At 45.0% G+C, this 22,360-nt stretch overlaps 2 long non-coding RNA genes across 2 annotated transcripts in view; one reads left to right on the top strand and one right to left on the bottom strand.

Moving 5' to 3' along the window:
- Positions 1-14,931: 14,931 nt before the first annotated feature.
- LOC147098692 (uncharacterized) overlaps positions 14,932-22,360 on the top strand; it is a 93,726-nt gene continuing 86,297 nt past the window's right edge. Inside the window, exons 1-2 of the long non-coding RNA XR_015074216.1 lie at positions 14,932-15,046; positions 15,670-15,821. This is a non-coding gene — a long non-coding RNA (uncharacterized LOC147098692). The remainder of the gene's footprint in view (positions 15,047-15,669; positions 15,822-22,360) is intronic.
- The window catches only part of LOC147098691 (uncharacterized), a 170,244-nt gene continuing 166,476 nt past the window's right edge, over positions 18,593-22,360 (bottom strand). The window contains exon 3 of the long non-coding RNA XR_015074217.1: positions 18,593-18,906. This is a non-coding gene — a long non-coding RNA (uncharacterized LOC147098691). The remainder of the gene's footprint in view (positions 18,907-22,360) is intronic.

The following is a 22,360-nucleotide window of genomic DNA, read 5'->3' as shown; positions in this document are numbered from 1 at the left end:
CCCTGTGTGTCCACCCTCTCTCTCTCTGTCTGCTTCCTGACTCGCTGCCCGGCCCCGTTGAAAAGCCACCCGATCGAGCTTCAGCCCGCCGCAGCCCAGGAAGGATCAGAGCACTACCTGTCACCAGCCCGATTAGCTGGGAAACCACAGACCGAGGAACCCAGCCTGGCTTTGGACAGTCTCTCCTGCAAGTTTTCAAACTGATGATTGACGGTCGACGCCCGTTTCCCGAGTTTCTTTGGACTCTATTTTTTTTTCTTTCTTTCTTCTGGCTCCGACCTTCAACAACGTCTAACGTGGGCAGCACGGTGGCATAGTGGTTAGCACTGTTGCCTCACAGCGCCAGGGACCCGGGTTCGAATCCGGCCTCGGGTGACTGTCTGTGTGGAGTTTGCACATTCTCCCCGTGTTTGCGTGGGTTTCCTCCGGGTGCTCCGGTTTCCTCCCACAGTCCAAAGATGTGCGGGTTAGGTTGATTGGCTATGATAAATTGACCCTTAGTGTTAGGGGGATTAAATACGGGGATAGAGTGGGATATGTGTTGGTGTAGGGGTTACGGGGATCGGGTGGGATATGTGTCGGTGCAGGCTCGATGGGCCGAAATGGCCTCTATCTGCACTGTGGGTTTTCTGTGATTCTGTGATTCTGTGAACGTCGTCTGAGGTGCTGCCGAGTTGCAGGTAAGTTCGTTTCTTACTCGTCGCCAGTGTTAAGTCCGTGAATGATTGAGACACGGACCAGCAGGAGTGAAAACAAACAAGTCTTTACTGGTGGAAGTCAATAGCGAAACTAACAAACAGAGGCTCTCTAGCGCCTTTTATACAGGGGTGGTCACTGCTGGTACTGCAGTCTGAGACCAGTTATTCTCTTAAAGGTACATACACAACACTCGAGGCTGAGGCCGCCTCGTTGTAGCCACGGGATTCCCGGCCGCCTGCAGTAAAACCTGCAAAGCAGGTTGAAGTAGAGGTTTCAGGCCTCATTATAATATGGCAGCGGGCTGGTAGCCTGCCCCTCCATCCCTCCTGAGTTAGTGGTGAAGATGGGCGGGTTGGAGGCGGGCTGGGGTCACGGTTCACATTTTCACTTCCCCCCACACCTCCAACCCACCCGTTTTTACCTCTGAAAATTCCGGCCAATGTCTTTGGAGAAGAAAGGGAGGTTGGAGATGAGTTGATATTTTGCAGAAAGAGGGGTTGGGATTTTTTTTTTGAGGACTTCGATTACTGCATCTAATTATAATCACCAAGACACAAGAATGGCATTCAGACTCGAGAGGCAATGCGGAGAGCCACAAGGCTGGTCCATACTGCGAAAGTGCCAAGCTATAAAGAAAGTCTAAAGAGACTTGCCTTTCAGTCTATAAAGGAAGAATCATTGCGGTGATCTTAGAGATTTAAAAGATAGTTAGGGGAATAAATTAAATTGTGAGAGTAGGACGAAGGTACCATTAGAACCGATCGGCCAGAATTTTCCCATGCAGAAATGGGTGGGTTTGGAGCATGGGGGCAGTTAAATTGCTAAAAATGTGAATCCCGATCTGATTCCGCCTCCAACCCACCCACTTGCGGTTTTCACGGAGGCGGGATGGGGCAGGCAGCCAACACGCTCCCAGAGGTCGTTGCCACAATTTAAATATTGTAATGAGGCTGAAAGCCTTTTTCTCCCCGTCCATTTTGTTTTTAACTGCCAGTGGACCCACCCACGAGGTCTCCGATTGCCTCCCCAGGCCTACCACCACCACCCCCTGAACCAGGCCTCCCCCCCTCCAATGATGATGATGAGGCCAGCCACAATGTTCCGTCCCCCCTGCCAATCCTCGGCCCCCACCCCAATCCCTGGCTGACCCCCACACCGATCCCTGACCAACCCCCATTGCCTGCTGATCCCTTGCTGATCCCACATCCTCCCCGATCCTCCCTCCCACCTCCCGATTGCTCTCCCCGTCCCGATTCCCCCTCCTGATCGCCAACCCCCCTCCCTCCCACAACCTACCTCCCTGAACAAAATTCCGGCCGATGTGAGAATATTCTTCTTCACACAGGGTGATCAACATATGTTCTTATGTAACATATGAAATTCCAGGAAGAGTAGTGGAAGCGAAAACCTGGATTCTTTTAAGAAACAGATGCTGAAATAGGGGGACTTCAGGATTTCTCTTGATGGGATGCTAGGAATGGGAAATCATTTACCCATCATTGTTTGTGCTACTGGTATATATTTTACCAGGTTATAATAAGGTAAATAGTGGTAGATTGTCTCCACTGATTAGTAAGATGTTAACAAAAGGGCACAACTTTAAGATATTCACCAAAAGAATGAAAGGGAGAGTAGGAAAAAATAGTTTACACAGTGGGTGGAGTTTTCCATCGCTAACTATTGTTGAAGCAGAGTCCATAAATTCTTTTAAAAAGGGAATTAACTAGTTACTTGAAAAAGAGGAATATTATAGGATATGAGTAGCGAGCAGGAGAGTGGGATTAGATTAGGTGGCTCATGCAGAGAAAAAACACCAAAGCAGACCTGATTGGGAAAATGCTCTAGTTCTGTGCTGTAACATTTTTTGATTCAATGATGCTAAATAATTATTATACAGCAAATAAATGTGCAATCACTGGTGGGAGTCATTAAAACAGTAACTCAGAAAAATTAAGCCTCACAATTTAGGAAACAACACATTCAATAATAATCAAATCAACAAGAGAATAGGTTAGGGTGAGTACAATTGTAGAGGGTTTAACCATTGGCCATTTGGTGAAGAGGCCACTGGTCATTACACTTACAAAAATACTTCTGTCTTAAGTGAATGGAAACACTTAATTCTCATCAGAATACAGTCCATTCAAAATGTACACAAAAGTAGTTGATTTTGGGACATCACTTACAATTGCCTAATTGGCTTTTTCAGTTTATTTGCTTTATTACAGCTCAGAGCCCAAGAAAGGCAGATGTTTGAAATATTATGAATTTTGTAGCAGCTTCTGCACATTTTGAACTATTTTGGTGCTGCGTCACAAAGCGGATATTTAGCATCACTTCAAGGGCTTATTAAATGCTGGCTGATGTCCTTCAGGAGTTGCTAGTTGTGGTAAAATTACTGCTAAATCTTCCCATGTTCTATAATTTGCACGTTATACTATCCAGGGCATGACAAGGCACTTCTTGTGTTCATCCTGCCTTCGAGGAGAGATGCAATTTATGAACAGAGGACTTTCCAACAGCAGGGCCAATCAGCCACACAACAACAACAACTTGTACTTATATAGTGCCTTTAACATAGTAAAACGTCCCAAGGCGCTGCACAGGAGTGATGTAAGACAAAAAATTTGACCGAGCCACATAAGGATAAATAAGCTTGGTCAAAGAGGTAGGTTTTAAGGAGTGTCTTAAAGGAGGAAAGAGGGGTAGCGAGGCGGAGAGGTTTAGGCAGGGAATTCCAGAGCTTAGGGCCCAGGCAACAGAAGGCACGGCCACCAAAGGCTGAGTGATTATAATCAGGGATGCTCAAGACAGCAGAATTAGAGGAGCGCAGATATCTCGGGGGGGTTGTGGGGCTGAAGGAGATTACAGAGATAGGGAGGGGCGAGGCCATGGAGGGATTTGAAAACAAGGATGAGAATTCTGAAATCGAGGCGCTGCTTAACCGGGAGCCAATGTAGGTCAGCGAGCACAGGGGGTGATGGGTGAACGGGACTTGGTGCAAGTTAGGACATGGGCAGCCGAGTTTTGGATGATCTCAAGTTTACGTAGGGTGGAATGTGGGAGGCCAGCCAGGAGTGCATTGGAATCGTCATGTTTAGAGGTAACAAAGGCATGGATGAGGGTTTCAGCAGCGGATGAGCTGAGGCAAGGGCGGAGACGGGGACGGGTGATGTTATGGAGGTGGAAATAGGCAGTCTTAGTGATGGCATGGATATGTGGTCGGAAGCTGATCTTGGGGTCAAATATGACACCAAGGTTGCGAACAGTGTGGTTCAGCCTCGGACAGATATTAGGGAGAGGACTGGAGTCAGTGGCTCGGGAACGGAGTTTGTGGCGGGGACCGAAAACAATGGTTTCGGTCTTCCCAATATTTAATTGGAGAAAATTTTTGCTCATCCAGAACTGTATGTCGGACAAGCAGTCTGACAATTTAGAGACTGTGGAGGGGTCGAGAGAAGAGGTAGTGAGGTAGAGCTGAATGTCATCAGCGTATATGTGGAAACTGACGCTGTGTTTTCGGATGATGTCGCCAAGGGGCAACATGTAATTGAGAAACAGGAGGGGGCCAAGGATAGATCCTTGGGGGACACCAGAGGTAACGATGCGGGAGCGGGAAGAGAAGCCGTTGCAAGTGATTCTCTGGCTGCGATTAGATAGATAAGAATGGAACCAGGCGAGTGCAGTCCCACCCAGCTGGACGACAGTGGAGAGGCGTTGGAGAAGGATGGAGTGGTCAACCGTGTCAAAGGCTGCAGACAAGTCAAGAACGATGAGGAGGGATAGTTTACCTTTGTCACAGTCACAAAGGATGACATTTGTGACTTTGATGAAAGCCGTTTCGGTACTGGCAGGGGCGGATACCTGATTGAAGGGATTCAAACATGGAATTGCGGGAAAGATGGGCACGGATTTGGGAGGCAACAACACGTTCAAGGACTTTGGCGAGGAAAGGAAGGTTGGAGATGAGCCGGTAGTTTGCAAGGGTTGTTTTTTTGAGGAGAGGGGTGATGACGTCAGATTTGTGGGAGAGCGGGACAGTACCAGAGGAGAGAGAACCACACAGCTTTTAATATTCTGATTATAGTGTATTGGGCCTCAAGTCAAATGCTGGTTCATTCTAAAATATAACTGAGGGATTGAGATGATAAAGATGATAAATCAGGAATGAAACTCGCCAAGATTCTGTACTGTCTTTTATTCCTTTCTTTAACAGATTTTAAAATACTGTGCATATGATTTTGATTTGATGCAAGTGTTGAGTTCAAAACTGTTTCAGATCTTGTGGAATAACATCAGTGACTGCGCACTGTAAGCCCTTGTGGTACAAGTAAATGCACAATAATGAATACAGTATGTGGCTTATCGAGGAGTGTTTAGGGAATCACTTTTGATAGCGATATAACTCAGTTATTTACTGCCTTGTATATATTACATTATCTTGTGCATGCAATAAAGAATTCTGATTCTTCTAATGTGACAGACACAGACCTGCAATTTTTCCTTAAGACTGCAAAGATTAGGCCAATTGAGTAGAGAAAGCCAACCAGCAATACGTTGAATTATGATATACTGGACAGTTCGGAATTGTTAACATAACACTGCAACGACCTTTTGTAGTTGTTGTCCTATCCTGTATATGTTGCATGGTATTTAAGACTTTGACACAATATTATTCATTGGCCACTAAAATAAAAGCAAAATACTGCGGATGCTGGAAATCTGAAATAAAAAACAGAAAATGCTGGAAATACTCAGCAGGTCAGGCAGCGTCTGTGGAGAGAGAAACAAATTTAATTCTCCATCCCACTCCCACTCTGACTTCTCTGTTCTCGGCCTCCTACACTGTTCTAATGAAGCTCAATGGAAGTTCGAGGAACAGCACCTCATCATTCCATAGGCACTTTACAGCCTTCCAACCTCAACACTGAGTTCAACAATTTCAGACAATAATCTCTGCTTCCTTTTTTTTTTAGACAGCAGGTGCTGGTAATGGTTTTGCTGTTGCCATTTCCAGCTCCTCTAGACCCATCTTTTGTTTCTTTACTTGTCCCATTACCACCCACCTTTGCCTTGCATCATCATCCCTTTTGTCATTTAATCTCTCCTGCCTTCCACTCTATCACAGACCTTCCCTTTTGTTCTTTCCTCCCCTCCCCCCTTTCTCTACCTCTGTACTTGCTTAAAATCTGTTGCCTCTCTAACATTTACAAATTCTGATGAAAGGTCATCGACTTGAAACTTTGGGCTGGATTTTCCAAGCCCCGAGGAGGCGGGCATGGAGGCGGGAGTGCCTGTAAATTCGGAGAAAGTGGGGGCGGATGGCAAACCCACCTCCATCCCGCCTCCGTGCCCTTTTGCCAGGAGGTGGGAAGATGTGCAGCTTCGGGTCCCGTCTCCTGGAGGCGGGAAAGGCATTTAATCCTTTTAACTGCCTGTTAACAGGTAGTTAACAGGCAGAAAAAAGGATTAGTGCCATTTTACCTTCACAGGTGAAGGCTTCCTGACCTCGGAGAACCCCACCGGGTTGGAGGAGACGTGGAGGAGGTCTGTGGCGGTTGGAGGCACCTGGAAGTAAGATGTAGAGGTGAGTGATGGGTGCAAGTGTGGACTGGTAAGTATGCAAGGTGAGTGATAAGTTTTAAAAAGTGTTCACTTACCTTGTTTTCTTCCTACAGCCTTCAGCCGCGGTGGATCGGGAGAGCCAATATCCTCCTTGTCAATTTCACAGACTGGCTGTTGGAACCTCCGATCCAACAGCCATGTGAAATTTACAAATTTGAAAGGTTTGATGAGTCCTGAACACAAGGACTCATCAAACTAAAGAGAATGTCAGTGTTTGACAGCTTCACAGAGCTGTCAAACGCTGACATTTTTTCTTTCAAGAAGTCTTGACGTTGACGTGCTCTGTCAGTGACTTCCTCCCTAATTGGCCTGCTGAGCCCACAGGGCGGGCTTAACAAGGTCAATCAAGGGAAAATCCCTCTGGTTGGTCAGGCGAGGATGGAGGCGGGACATTGACACGACAAGCAGCAATCCCGCCCCCAACTTGCCTCCATTCATAAAATCCAGCCCATTAACTCTGTTTCTCTCTCCACAGATGCTGCCTGACCTGTTGAGTGTTTCCAGCATTTTCTGTTTTTATTTTAGTATTCATTGGCCCTTTGATTATCCACCAAGCATAAAGAGATATGTGCACACAAAGCAATGATGCAGATGTCGTTGCATTGCGTCCTTGCATCACTTGTGCAAGACGTCTTTGTAAAAATTGACACATGGTACTCCTCAGATAAAAATGTTTTCCAAACAACTTCGCACAAAGATCATTTCAAAATCTTCTCTTGCCACTCAATTTATTGCTACGTACGCTTCCTAGGCATCCCAGGGAAATCTGAATTGACTCGGTCCTAATGGATGCTACTTGTGCGTCATCCCAACCCTTGATGGTTTAAGTGGCTTCACTCAGTGGTATAAAGTAAAATGAGGATAGACAGGGTCAGATAAAGCAACAAGATTTCAACAAGCAGTCTGGCAGAACACAGCACCATTCCGGCCTCCTATGGTACAGATGTCAAGATGACACACAGTTTGCTCCTCTGTCAGTGCGCAAAATTGAATATGGTCTATCCCCTTTTTATACCTGATCAAGCAAATTGCAGACAGACACCATGACTACTTCCTTGTCTGTGTAACATTAGCATTCTGGTGTTGAGTTCCTGTGAGAGTCCTCAGACTCCACCAGGGAAGTCTCCCTGAAGACTTTCCCAGTGTTCCCAAATGATAATGGCTAAAGGAAGTCAAAAGTTATAACAACTGATCTCCAGTCGTCCTCTCCAGGTCAGGAAAAGGTGAAATGAACTTTTCACAGCAAATAAAGGTTATGGTACATTTGAGAGTGGGCTATCAGTTACATCACTGACTACAGGCCTCCATGTCAGGTTCTCACCAATTGATTTTTTTAAAAACCTTATAAAAGAGCAACTACATTTAATTGAAAAAAAACTATGCATTAGGTGGCTGGGTTTCTCTGTTCCTGTGCTTGCCAGCTCACGATTTTCCATCCATTAAAGTGAATGGTTAGGCGAGTGCAGAGGCGGAAAAAACTGGCTTATATTTAGACAGCATATTAGCTGGGGTACAATAATGTAAGGTTTTACTTTTTGGGAATTTGAAAAGGAAAAATGAAAAGGAGAGGACTTACATTTCCATAACACCTTTTACGACCTCAGGACGTCCCAACGCGCTTTGCAGCCAACAAAGTCTTTTTTGAGGTGTAGTCACTGTTGTAATATGTGGAAACGCGGCAGCCAAATTGCACACAGCAAGATCCCACAAACAGCAGTGTGACAATGACTAGATAATCTGTTTTTAGTGATGTTGATTATAAATATTGGCCCGGACACCAGGAGAGCTTTCCTGCTCTTTGATTTGTGCCATGGGATATTTAACATCCACCCTGAGAGGGCAGACAGGGGCCTCGGTTTAACGTCTCATCCGAAAGACAGCACCTCTAACAGTGCAGCATTCCCTCAGCACTGCACTAGGAGTGTCAGCCTGAATTATGTGCTTGAGTCTCTGGAGTGGGGTTTGAACCCACGACCCTCTGACTCAGAGGCGGGACTGCTGTGCGTCTTTGTTTAAATTGGTAATAACTGAAAGAAAATCAAGGATCAAATCAACCTGTATATGTCTGGCACAGCTCTGAGCGGAAAATGTTAAAGCAACACTGCTACATATCTGGGAAAATGTCATCCTGTTGTCTTCTCAATCAGGGAATGCTGCGTGGATTGGAGGTGTCATGGGGGGGGCGGGGGGGGGTGGAGAGTAATCCTGAAAAATGGTTGCATAAAAAATTAAATGGTTAGAATCAGGTGAAAGTACCAAACTAATGTTATCTGAACACAGTGCTTGAATGGTGCAACATTGCGCTTCTATTAACAGTCCCAGAATTAAAGAGAAATTAATGTCAGATAACAGAACAAAATTCAGATAAAATTTGCCAAAAATGTATGTTGATTTGGATGCATTACTTGCAAAAGTCACTGATATGGTTATAAAAATATTTTAACTTACAGACTCTGGGTTCTATCAGAGTCAGCTGTTAAAATTTATGTCTAAATTAAACTTGCAATATCCGTTCTCACAACTGCTGTAGCAGAACCTCATTCATCTGTCATTCCATATCAGCACTCTCCTCTAAAGCATCTGCTGAAGACAGGGTTTCAGACTAGGAGACCAGCAGCAGTCAGGCCTGCTAGCGTTTGTGAATAAAGTAAGAGATCTTTGCATTTAAAATAAAATTACTTTAAAACAGCCACAGCATTTAAATCTGGCGATGCGGCGGCTTCCAGTGCAGCTAGGACCAACCTAAAAAAGGGTATCAGGACTGCCAAAAGGAAACAGACACTGCGGATAGAGGATCACTTCCACAACAACTCGGACCCCCGGCGCATGTGGCAAGGCATCCAGTCCATCACTGACTACAAGGGCAAAAACACCAGCCCCCCAGTTAGCGATGTGTCCCTCCCGGAGGAGCTTAACAACTTCTACGCTCGCTTCGACAGGGACAACAGGGAGCCGGCTACCAAAGCCTTGCCACCCCTGGAAGACCAGGTGCTCACTCTGTCGACCTCCGACGTAAGGGGTGTTCTACGCGGAGTGAACACACGAAAGGCTGCTGGACCGGATAGCATCCCTGGACGGGTACTCAAGGAATGTGCTGATCAGCTGGCTGATGTCTTCACCGCCATTTTCAATCTGTCATTGGCCCAGGCAGTAGTCCCTACATGCTTCAAGACCGCTACCATTATTCCTGTGCCAAAACAAACGGCTGTGATGTGCCTGAACGACTATCGACCTGTCGCACTCACACCCATCATAATGAAGTGTTTCGAGAGACTGGTCTTAGCTCACATCAAAGCCAGTGTTCCCGCCTCTCTTGACCAACACCAGTTTGTCTATCGTGCAAACAGAGGATGCAATCACAACTGCTCTACACTCGGCACTGAATCACTTAGATGGTAAGGAGACCTACATCAGAATGCTGTTCATAGACTACAGCTCAGCATTCAACACTATCGTCCCCAACAAGCTGGCCACCAAACTCTTGGCCTGAACACTTCCCTCTGCAACTGGACCCTGGACTTCCTAACAAACAGACCCCAGTCTGTCAAATTAGGTAACCACACCTCCCCCCCCCTGACCCTGAACACGGGGGCCCCACAAGGATGTGTGCTGAGCCCCCTCCTATACTCCCTCTTCACCCACGACTGTGTGGCTGTTCATGGTTCCAACACCATCATCAAGTTTGCGGATGATACCACGGTAGTAGGCCAGATCACCAACAACGATGAGTCAGCCTACAGGGAGGAGGTCCAGCATCTCGTGAAGTGGTGCACCGATAACAACCTGACCCTTAACATCAAGAAAACCAAAGAAATCATTGTGGACTTCAGGAAGTCTAAAGGCGGAAGTCACACCCCCATCCACATCAATGGGGCTGTGGTGGAAAGGGTGGACAGCTTTAAGTTCCTCGGAGTCCACATCACGGAAGACCTCTCCTGGTCCCTCAATACCTCCTCTCTGGTGAAGAAGGCCCAGCAGCGCCTATATTTCCTAAGGAAGCTGAAGGGATGTAACCTGTCACCCCTGATCCTCTCTAACTTTTACCGCTGCACAATAGAGAGCATCCTGACAAACTGTATCACAGTATGGTATGGGAGCTGTAGCTACTATGACCGGAAAGCCCTGCAGCGGGTAGTCAAAACTGCCCAACGCATTACCGGCACCCGGCTACCGACCATAGAGCACATATACCAGAAACGCTGTCTACGGAGGTCACGGTCCATCATCAAAGACCCTACCCACCCCAGCCACAGTCTGTTTGCCCTCCTGCCATCTAGGAGACGCTACAGATGCATTCGCACCCGTACGACCAGATTTAGGAACAGCTTCTTCCCAAGGGCTGTCATCCTACTGAACTCCACAAATAAACTCTAAAGCCTGCACATCTGCCAATGCACTTTATTATGGTTATGTTTATGTTAATATACTACAAGCCAAATGTATGTTGAATGTTTAAATGTCTTAATCTAAATGTACACTCTCGGGAGCCGCAAGCCTACATTTCGTTGTACTGCACATGTGCACTAACAATGACAATAAAAGTTGATTTGATTTTTGATTTGATTTGAAAGGAGATATGAGAACAGTCGATTATCTACCACACAGGTATTAAAAAAGATTTCGTTTCTGAAACTGAACATGAAGTATAGGGACCAAAAAGCACCCACTATCAAATGAAACCATGACATTCACTCCACAGATAGCTCAGTGAATCACTGAGCCATGTAAGCCCAGGAACGTTCAATGCCTGGTCTTTGCGGAGCTAGCTAATCTAAGCCAGGATAGGATGTTCAACTGTAGTAACATCATTGCCAAGCTCAATCTCCATACACACTGTCCCGGCAGAAATGGGAACTGTGCCCGATTTTCTTCACCCCAACCCAGCTTCCCCCTGAGTTGGGGGGGGAGGGTTTGGGGGGGAGAATCGGGGAATTAGGTATGGTTCCAGTTTCTGTCTGTAAAGCCTGACCTTGGCTATGATGCTCCTATAGTTGAATAGCTTGCTTCTCCTTGTTGTCCAAGCTCATATGTGAATAGCCATTGGGTGTGTTACTAGAGGGGTCCTGGAACTCATGGATCATATTGAGCCAGGATTTCAACCTTGGCTCAGTGGCAGCATGCTTGCCTCAGAAGTTGGAAGGTTATAGATTCAAACCTAAGTATAGAGATTTGAGCCCAAAAATCTAGGCTGACACTCTAGTGCAGTGCTGAGGGAGTGCTGCACTGTCAGAGTGCTGTCTTTCGGATGAGACGTTAAACCGAGGCCCCATCCGCTCTCTCAGGTGGACGTAAAGAGATCCCATGGCACTATTTCGAAGCAGAGCAGGAGAGTTCTCCTGGTGTGTTGGCCAACAATTATTCCTAAAACCAACAACATCAAAAACAGATTATCTGGTCATTATCATATTGCTGTTTGTGGGAGCTTGCTGTGCGCACATTGGCTGCCACATTTCCTACATTACAACAGTGACTACACTTCAAAACTACTTCATTGGCTGTAAAGCGCTTTGGGATGTCCTGAAGTCATGAAAGGTGCTACTGAAATGCAAGTCTTGCTTTTCTTACCAGTTTTTATTATCCGTCAGGGGGGTGCGTTCAGGGACCCCTCCATTGTGGTGGATAATTGAAGTTCTGTTGTAGTTATATTGATTCCCTCTGCTTCCTGATTAAAAGTACAGAATAACATTACAGTTCGTTACGTATTTGTATTTTACTGATTTGTATTTTGACAACTATAATTTTTTTCTGTTATATGCAAGCTACAAATTTTAGTCCAGAAATTGGGGCAAACTTTGTGAAAGCGACTTTAGTTTCCAATAATTGGCCAGTTGGCAAGTTGCTGAGAGGCTGTACACCTGGTGAATCTTCCAGCAGCGAGGAGCTGAGCTGCTGTTCCAGACCTCCCCTGAAAAACAACAAATCTAAGGAGCGATTATTACAGAGCATCTTCTCATTCTAACGGTGGCTTTTCACAAATGGTGCATCTAACACTAAAATGTTTGGTTTGTGAAAAGACAACATTAGCAAACACAAGTATACCTGAAAACTGGAGCAGTAGAAAATGACATGTATTTGTGAGAAACACTTACTGGCGTGAATAAAGCAGAAATTGCTCAAACTCCTGAAATATTATCAACATGAAAACCTTTAGTTTTATAGTTCGCATTTCCAGTTTGATGATAATGAATTTGCAAAGACTAATTACAAGTTTTGTAACCTAATGAATGGGATCAGATAACATCACAAACCGTGAGAGCAAAGCTCGGGCTATTTGTGATTATCTTAACCTCATGATTAGATTGAATTTGTGGACATATTCTATGTCGTTAGTCACCAGCTGTCACTTTGCCATGATGTTGTCATGTTCAGGTTAAAAATACCTCTCCGTCACTGTACTGAAAGATTGGCAGAAGCTTTTTGATAAAAAATATATTATTGGATCCACTGCGGCATCGCTCTTGAACTGAAGAAGTGGTCGTCAGTGTGTCGGGTGCTGGGCAGCCAGGTTGATTTAGAAAGGAAAAGTAAAATAAATAAGCAGCAAGTTGGGCCCAGAAGGGGAGTGTGATGGAGATGGGTGTGGGAACAGGGCACAGGCCCTTTAATCAAACCCAAGGCTTGTGGAGGCCAAGAGGTCTCTACATCGCTGTGCAGTAATTGTAGTCGCAGCTTTGTGTAACTAAATCCTTTACCATTTTACTCATAGGAGCATATGATAATCCAATCACCTTAGTCTTTACAACATTTCAAGCAACGCCATCATCAACAGTTTTGCTGTCATGTCTGACCCTAGGTGGTAGGGTCATGGTGGCTCTTGGAGAATTTTCATTTTTCTACAAAATGATTAGGGAGAAATTTACATTAGGGAATAGTGTTTTGTGTATATGATTGGCAAATATTGAAAGTAAAAATAACCAAATCAATTAGAAAAGAGAAAGGCACTGAGGCCTTTAAATTACCTTATGGAATACAAGTGTACAAACTTGAATCACATTCTTATGCAATTTCTTCCTTTGCTATTTTAATGGAGATATTAACCCATTTAAAGTAAACAAGTCAATGCCACGGTTACAAAATTGAGAGGATGGAATATCATACAAATGTGTTATTTCAAGTCCAGAGAGTTAACGGATAAGCAAGAACAATATTGGCATGCCTGGTCAATGGTTAACAGAGGACAGACACAAGAAATCAATACATTAATTTAAAATCTTGCCTAGAGCATGCAGTTCCTGTATTAAAACCATACTTCCTGTTGTCATGAGTTTTTGGTCAGGCTTTTGTATCAATATTTCCCATTATAAATTACTATGTCAATGTTTCCCGTTGAATTTTGCTATGTCAACTGTCACAATACAGACTCTGGCCATGAGGTGGCGCTGTACAGTGAATTTCTGAAGTCTGTTGGAACTCAGTCTGCCATCTTATAGTTTTATTTTTTCAAATTTTACATTTTCCAAAATTGGCTGCAGATAAGTTTTAAGTTCTTAAATTTATTTTAATATTTTTTAAAGCCCATCTTTTCAAAGCCTGTTCCTCTGCTTTTTCTTTTTTTTTTGTTTTGAGACCCTGTTCCTATAGCAGCCCTCCTGACTGTACAAAATAATACTAAAATGCAACCGACTGCCTCCTGCTCTTCAGCCTCGCGCTATGGTTTCGCTCCTGGCTGTAGTAAATTGCAGCCTGCTGCTCCTCACTCTTTTGCTGAGACTGTGACCCTATGCTCAGGCCTTCTTCCCATTCTTTGGCCTCTGACTGTGGCTCCTGGCTGTATAAAAGAAATTAAATACATGCCATTGCTCCGTGCTATTCACCCTTGGGGCGTCCAGCTGTGTGTAACAAAAAAATGATATGCGTCCCTGCTCTTTGCCCAGTTGTGCTCTAATATCTTCTTTAAATTGGAAAATGTGGCGGGTTGGTGAAAGGAGGGTGAAGGAACTTCCTTCCCTCTCCTTCCTCCAGAATGTTTTACAAAGCAAGAGGTTTTATTATTTCAATGACAAACTGCACTACAACTGGCTAATAACCCATGGGTTGGAAAGAGGGAAGGGGGAAAATAAATACGATATTTTGTAACCTGATCATCTTCCTGGTGGAAGTGCTTGGGTGGGGGACAGAGTTGGGCTCGGCTGGGATGATCTCTCCGGTGGAATAGCCAGCTGTCAATTATTCTCGAGGCTTCCACATGAGGAAGAGCCACTCTGGATGGGATGTCACAGGGTAGCTATTGCCCATAGAGCTATATCGCAAGATGGAGCCAGCACCTTCTTGTATTAAGCTAAACAATTATCTGTTGCTGATTATACTTTGCTCAAAAACCCTGAATATCTAGTTAACTTGAAACTGGTCTTGCATGTTATCTGCAAATCTAAATAAATGCAAAGTTTGATTTGGGGGGAAAAACCCCCAAAAGCTGAGAGAACCCTGCATCAGCCAGATTTGTATTTGGAAACCACTTTGGAACTCGACCCTACTATGACATCATTTTTTTGAGCTCTCGAATTGTAACACATGCACCTGTCACTGCTACACATCAACAGTACGATCTGATTACTAAAACCTCAAGTGCAATCCTCTTTGTAGACAGTGGCTTGTCTTCCCAGAAAGCATCAGCTTCTGCTGCATTCAAACAAGAAGGTCCCATTCATTTACGGAGGCTTTTAAACCTGTTCAGTTCTCTGTGCACAATTATTTTGAAGGCGTTTGATGAGCAAGGTCAAAGGTAACCTGAAGTCTATTTTCACTCTATGATGCGCACTGTGCAAATATCTGTCATAACTCAATAGCAGCCACTGGGTCTGTATCTTAAAAGACTGTTCTGTCACATCTATCCAGACACTGTCAAAACGAACACCACTTAGTTTGATAAATGGCACAAGTTTTCTTAGTTAAGGGTAGGGAACAGGTGCATCAAGTGTTGAAAAATCTCAACTGCAGGTTTTTGGAATAGGTTACAGTGGAGTGGCCCCAGCTGATTGAATATGAGACCAACACATGCACGCCTTCTTAATTACCTGTATATATGGCACACTGCAGGTGCACAATCTACAGTTGCCTGATAATCCCAGGGTACAAAAATATTAGCTGTGCTGCTAAATTTGTACAAGCTCTAATTTTTTTTAACCATTTGCTGATCATCACTGCGCTATTGAGAGCTATAGTATGTACTTTAACGTGCCATGTTTTTACCATATGGAGATTAGCACTGTTATGGCAAAGAAATTTAGTCATGCACATCGAGAAAGTGCTCTGAAACATGTCTGATTCTACCACATGGAGATTTATTTTCCCCCTTTCCAATTTTCTCCTCCTCTCCTGACGACACTGACTCTTGCCGGGGTGCAGTTCCATGGGTACGAGGTTCCCTTCTGTCCCTCCCCCAGGTACATAAGCCTGGACAGCGAAGATCCGCAGGTGATTCCATTCCACCCACGTGTATGTACTTTCCAGCAGGGGCCGCTGAACAGCGATCAAGAGCGGGAACCTTGACTTCAAAGGTACTTCATTGGCTGTAAAGCACTTTGGGACGACCTGAGGTCATGAATGGCACTATATAAATGTGTAGGGGGTGGCGTGTGGTGGTGTTTGGTGCGTACGCACAGTCAGTTATGCCCCTGACTGTTTTGTGAGCGGTTCGAATCGCTCCCACGCCCCTGGGTTGTAGACACCGGACTTAGGTACAAGGCGGCGATACAAAGAAGACTCGAGTAGACAGGTGGTTGGATGTAAACAAAAACCAAGATTTTATTGAAGCGGAAAACTTGATACAATCTTATGGAAAAATTATTAGTGTACACTTCTACTAGCGAAAATACAAAAGAATAATAACTATACTTATACAGGGAATGGGGAACACACGGCACATCGAGGGAAAACAACTATCTTAACAATCCCCTTATCCTTATCCCACCCCCTATACCTAACTAGATTAAGCTATGAGGGGTCAGAAATTCATGCTCACCAATCAAAAGGTTTGTTAGACTCAAAACAGCGGTTGGGTTCGGGGTTCGCTCTTGGTGCTCTCTGGAGCCTGCCATCGTCACGTGGCCTCTGAGCGCTGCAAGGGCGTTGTCCAGGTTCGAGTACCCCAAAGTTAAAGTCTCTGTTTGGGTACTTTACCTTACAGGGATGATTTTCGTCGACAGCTGACAGATTGAGTTGGTGTGCAGATATTCGAAGGTCGGCTGAGGCTGAAGGCCCGATAATTCGAAGCCTCCCCTCAGTTCGTCTCCTCAGTTGGTCTTCTTCAGCCGGTCTTCCTCAGGTGGCCTTCCCTCCGGTGGTCTTCCCTCCTCCCCTCGTCGCGTCCCGCCTCGCCTGGCCTGAATTGTCCGTGTCCGCCCGACCCGGTGCCGGGGCGATTCCAGATGGAGTGGGAAAAGGGCACGGGCAAGGGGTAAGCGCGGGACGGGGCAAGAGCGGCAGCCACGAGGGCGAGGGGCCGAAGAGCAGCAGCACCAGGACAGCACAGCGCACCACCCCGATTGCTACCCGGGGGCCTTCAATTATACCTTTTTCGAAACCCTTATCTGCACGCCAAATCAGGTTAGTTCTTTGTCTTAATCTTGGCGGGCTATTTTAAATAATGGTAGCAATCCATACTAACTGTTTTTAGATGGCCGGTAATCGCATCTACCGGCCCGATAATTGACTTGTATTGTCATGAAAGTTCCTTGATGGGCCTGTCCAGCCTCGATGGCTCTGTTAATCTGTTTCCAATAATATATGTAGACTGCTTGATGGCCTTAACTATAGGCCTAAACTGAATTTAGATTTGTCTCCAATTTGGTCTAATGCATAATTCAGAGTCCTGTCTGGTTTCAAAATACAAAAGGGTAGATTTTCCCGAACCTGTCGGGAAGAAGGCAGGACTTCCCCTTTCGGGTTTTTGACCCGCCTACTTCGACGTCCAGCCAATCCGCGCGATTTTCCCTTGATTGACCTTGTTGAGCCCGCCCAGCGGGCTCAGTAGGCCAATTAAGGGCCACCCGGCAACAGGTGACATCACAGACTGAAATTTCATCTAAGAGTTTTTGACAGATGAAATACAGGTAGACTATCCTTTATCCGAAAACCTCGGGACCAGCCGAGTTTCGGATAAAGGAGAATTTCGGATTTCGAAAGGTGGGTCGGCGGGGGTCCGTGGGGGGGTCGGCAGGGGGTCGTGCGCACGACTTACGCTGATGCTCAGCGTAAGTCAGTCGGGGTCGGCGGGGGGTCGTGCGCACGACTTACGCTGACGCTCAGCGTAAGTCAGTCGGGGTCGGCGGGGGTCGGGGCCGGCGGGGTACGCGGGGGGGTCGGCGGTTGTCGGGGCCGGCGGGGTCCGCGGGGGTGTCGGCGGTTGTCGGGGCTGGCGGGGTCGGCGGTTGTCGGGGCTGGCGGGGTCAGCGGTTGTCGGGACCGGCGGGGTCCACGGGGGGGTCGGCGGTTGTCGGGGCTGGCGGGGTCGGCGGTTGTCGGGGCCGGCGGGGTCTGCGGGGGGGTCGGCGGGGGGTCGTGCGCACGACTTACCCTTTATCCGAACTTCCGAAACCGGAACCCTCTAAAAACCGAAGGTTTTTTCGTTCAGCGTAAGTCGTACGCACGACTTACGTTGAACGAAAAAACCTTCGGTTTTTAGAGGGTTTCGGTTTTCGGAAGTCCGGATAAAGGGTAGTCTACCTGTATCAGCGTTTGACAGCTGTTTGAAGCTGTGAAACACTGACAGTCTGAGTTCTGACATGAGTCATTCTGCACAGACTCAGTTAGAACTCTTACTGACACTCAAAGCTGAAGGCTGTCACTTTTCACAGATCGCAGCCATTCAGCTTTCAGTTCCGGCTGAGTGATGCGCTCCCGACGGCTACAGGAAGAAAGGCTGTGAAGGTAAGTACAGGTAAGTAAAAGTTCTTTACACACTTTAGACATACCAAACACACTTACCTTTGCACTCATGCACCCATCACTCACCTGAGCGCCAACATCGCGACCCCTCCAACTCCTTCAACCCGACGGCCCGCCTGCTTCAACCTGGCGTGGTTTGGAGCCGTCGGGAAACCCACACGAAAACCCCTCAAAATAGGAATTAGGCTAAAAACTGCCTGTTAACTACCTGTTAACAGGCAGTTAATTGGCACTAATCCCTTCCCGCCTGGTTTCGGCGGGTCCCAGTGCGGGGCGGGTACCTGCTGCCCCGAAACTTACGTGGGGCGGGATTTTGGGCGGGATGGTGTCGGGACCCCCAAATTCGGGATTTCCCCCCCCCCCACACGCCTGAAACCCCGCCTGGCGGCTCCATGAAAATCTAGCCCTCTCTCTTCACAGACACTGCCGCTTTGGGTTTCGATCCACAAGCTGTCTGCGTTGCAGACTCCATTTTAAAGTCTCACAGGCTTTCTGCCACGAGGCACAGACGCCATCTTGGGTACCCTTTTTGATTTAAAATGTCCACGCAGGGTCCTGTTTATTAATAACAGCCTTTGGGGAAATGCAGAAATTTTGCAAATCTTACAAATGCAAGTCTTTCTTTTAGATTCCAGCTCATTTGTTTAGTTCCAGTACTTCATCCATGAAAAATGTGCCCAGTCCAAACATGAACACCTACAATGAAGACACCAAAGGATGAAATTTAAATTTTGTAAAAATCGCTTCCATTTCAGTTTCCTAAGTTGTTTCACACTTGGAAAAAAACATGCAAACTTGTCTAAAAAAAATCTAATTTATAATTTTTCTTTTGGAACTTTTTTTTTTGATTTACTTGTTTAAAACAGTCTGACAGAATTCCTCATGTGGCTTCAATAAATTCTGTTCCTCACTCTTCCTTTCTCAGACTATGACCTCATTGAAGTAAGTACATTTGAACTTGTCCGTGCTTTGGGTGTAAGGTTATAACAGTTTTTGCAACAGCATTGATATGTGCAGAGTATGTGCCACCAACCAATCACATGTACTATCTGCATGACTCATAGATTCAGGCCCCATAATTATTTTTGTAAATCAGTGTTGCAACGGCAGTCAACAGGTGGAACTGTCACATTCAGATCACGCCAGTAACATTGCCAAGGTATGATGGGAATGGTGCATCTGCTAGAACAGTGCCGAGGTTGGATGACAGTTTATTGATGTAACACGAGTCCTGTAACACAGTTCAGAACAATAAAGCAGCCAATGTACATGGTTCATTGTAAACTATGCAGCCTCCATGGCGCAGAGTAAATGTGCAAAGTTCAGAGCTTAAGGAGTTAGCATGTGGTGCTGGCACCAGGAATCTTTTGCAGCACAAGTTATTTAAAGGAGGATTGTCATACTTTTACCTTCTTAGTTGTGTCCATAAGGTGAAGAAAACCACAATGGCTTATTGTACACTGTCAAAATATTTAATACAGCAGAGTTTTTTTTAAGCAAATCTCCATTACATTTGACTAAACATTTGATTGTCATCAGCGACTAAGATTAAATTTCACTAAAGCAAAAACCAAAAGAAATTTAAGTAGTAGTCTCTGGCCCATTGATGTGGGTAAAGTTGGCCACTATCAGTGTGTGCGGGGGGGAGGGGGATGGGGGGAGATGAATACAAGAATGGTTCACGCAAACATTATTTTGTGAGGAAGGCAGAAGAGAAGAAAGGTGTTAAAGTCCTTCTACACGATAAAAGTGGAGCTGACAATACGTGCACCATTCTCCTGCTGCCAGCTGCATGAACAAATATAAAAGTGCTGAATTAGTGTGTCCTGGTAGAAGCAGACACTCTTCTTCAATGTGGCAAAGACTTTAAAGTTAGTATCAGTTCCATGGTTATTGGGTGTCATTCCCCTTTAACACCTCCAATAATTTATCACCAGGTAAAGCTCACCACTCTTATCCAATGGATTCAAATGAATGGCTCATTATTAAGGTGCCTAGCTGCCCTTGAATTGGCTTCCAATATACTAAAAACTGATATTAAAATATATAAACCATATTTTCAGTCAGGCAAAACTAAAAAATATGCATTTTTCTCAAATAACAAGATCAATGATTGATCTATAAACACTAGTTCATTTCCACAATTATATATACTTGCATCCCTGGATTCAGGACCTGTCCATTGTGGAGACATCTACATTGTTAGTTTTCCTCCCTCCGCATTTTAAGACAGTGATGGCTGGAGCACCATTGTCCACGGCAACTGTAATTAACTGAATTATTCCAACAAGAACTGTTCTCTCAAATGAGCCAGGTGCATTGCGAAAACACTCAGTGCCACAAAAGATCAGGACTTCCCAACCCTTTCAATCAAACTGTTTTTTACTTTTTTTGGTCCAATTTGCTCTCAGCACTCTCCCTCTCCCCAATTTTTTTTTAAGTATAAAAATGCAAAACATAGCACCAGTTCAATAATTGAAACTGAAAAGCAACCTCAAGACTTTCAGCAGATTGTCTTATTTTTCTGGAACACACAGCGATACAAATGCCTTGAAAGTGTTGGGAATGATTTGCTATTTTGTTGGACCACTGGTTGTTTTAATCTTTTTGTTTGGCTTCCCACTAATTAATTGGAAACAGTTCCTGCAATTGAAGGTATGATGGTTCAGTGAACAATAGGGCGGTTTCTGCCACCACAGTTCACTTTTTTTCCTTCTCTTCGCTGACCAAGTCTGCTCCCTTTTCTGTTTTGTCCACTTGTCCTGATATTTTCTCCCCCCTCACTTTTCATTTTCTTGGTGTCTCCCCCTTTTTATATTTTTGTACGCGAACTTTAATTTCATGCTGCTACTGCTAGTTTTCACACAGGAAGAAATGATGCTTCTTGATCTCAATTCAGGCTGCAGTGTATATGGGAGTAGCACCAGGGGGCGGGGGAAGAATTGAACGGAACAGACTCGCCAGTCATTCTGGGCTCCTTTCACCACAAATAAACTGGTGTTGATTTCCTATCAGAGTTCCAGCTGAAATATACATTCACAGCTGTCTGCTTATCTGATAGCCATAACAGTATGGTCAGACCTTGTTATACCGAGGAGCTCAAGATGACTTTTCGTGTGTGGTCTAATGAGGGTGTTGCTGTAATGAGATATAACTGGGCTTGTAATAGAGCTAGAACTGATCCAGGACAGTCTGAGATTGTGGTTCCTTTAGACTAATCATATAAATGAGTAAGGGGAGGTGACCATCCCCCTGAAATAGTTCAGTTTATAAATGGATAGCCCAAAGATCAGCAGTATTCAATACAGGTTATTACTGAACAGTTGTAAAAACGTCAAAAGCCTCCCTTTCCTTTCTATACCAATATATAATCAAAGAAGTACATGACTTGAATGAGTAATGCTCATTGGAAAAGGTGTCTGGATAAATTGGAATCACTTCAGCCTAGAAATGTGTAGCTCATTCAAATCAAATTACTCTCTCCATTAGGTTAATCCATTTATTTTCATTGGGTTAATGCCTCTGTTAAAAAGCAGAGAGCAATTTGGTATGAGGGTGTTATGTATTTGTATGATAACTTTGCTCACATTAATTCCCAGGCTTTTATGTATCTTTATTTGACTGTCTATTCGGTTTAATTTTAACCCAACTCAAACTGGCGGGAAAATGACAGGATGGGATTGGGTGATAGCAAGCCCAGTTTTGAAGAAGGGTCCAACCCGAAACGTCAACTCAAATTTCTCTCCACGGATGTTGCCTGACCTGCTGAGTTTTTCCAGCATTTTCTGTTGTTATTTCGGATGGGATTGGGTGCCTGTTTTAAACCTGGCCTAATTTTTACTTTCCATTGAGTTCAATAGATAGTAAAGTTGGGCGGAGTGTAAATCAGGTGCCCGATCCAAACCCATCAGTTTCCTTTCGGGTGAGTTGGATTACACTTCTCGTTAAACAAAACAAATCAGTAACACAGGTATACCATAATATTAATCGTGAAATCTTTAGCAGCTTGATGTGCAGATCCTGCCTGAACAATTGTAAAAAGATGTTTTAAATTAAGCAGTTCTTTTAAAATATATAAGTGTCAGCTGTGGCTCAGTTGGTAGCACTCTCGCCTCTGAGTCAGAAGGTTGTGGGTTCAAAGTTCCACTCC

Source organism: Somniosus microcephalus, chromosome 29 (genome assembly GCF_052327205.1).
Source record: "Somniosus microcephalus isolate GS21.2 chromosome 29, FLI_Smic_1.0, whole genome shotgun sequence".
Taxonomy (NCBI): domain Eukaryota; kingdom Metazoa; phylum Chordata; class Chondrichthyes; order Squaliformes; family Somniosidae; genus Somniosus; species Somniosus microcephalus.
This window is presented reverse-complemented; position numbering and strand designations above follow the sequence as displayed.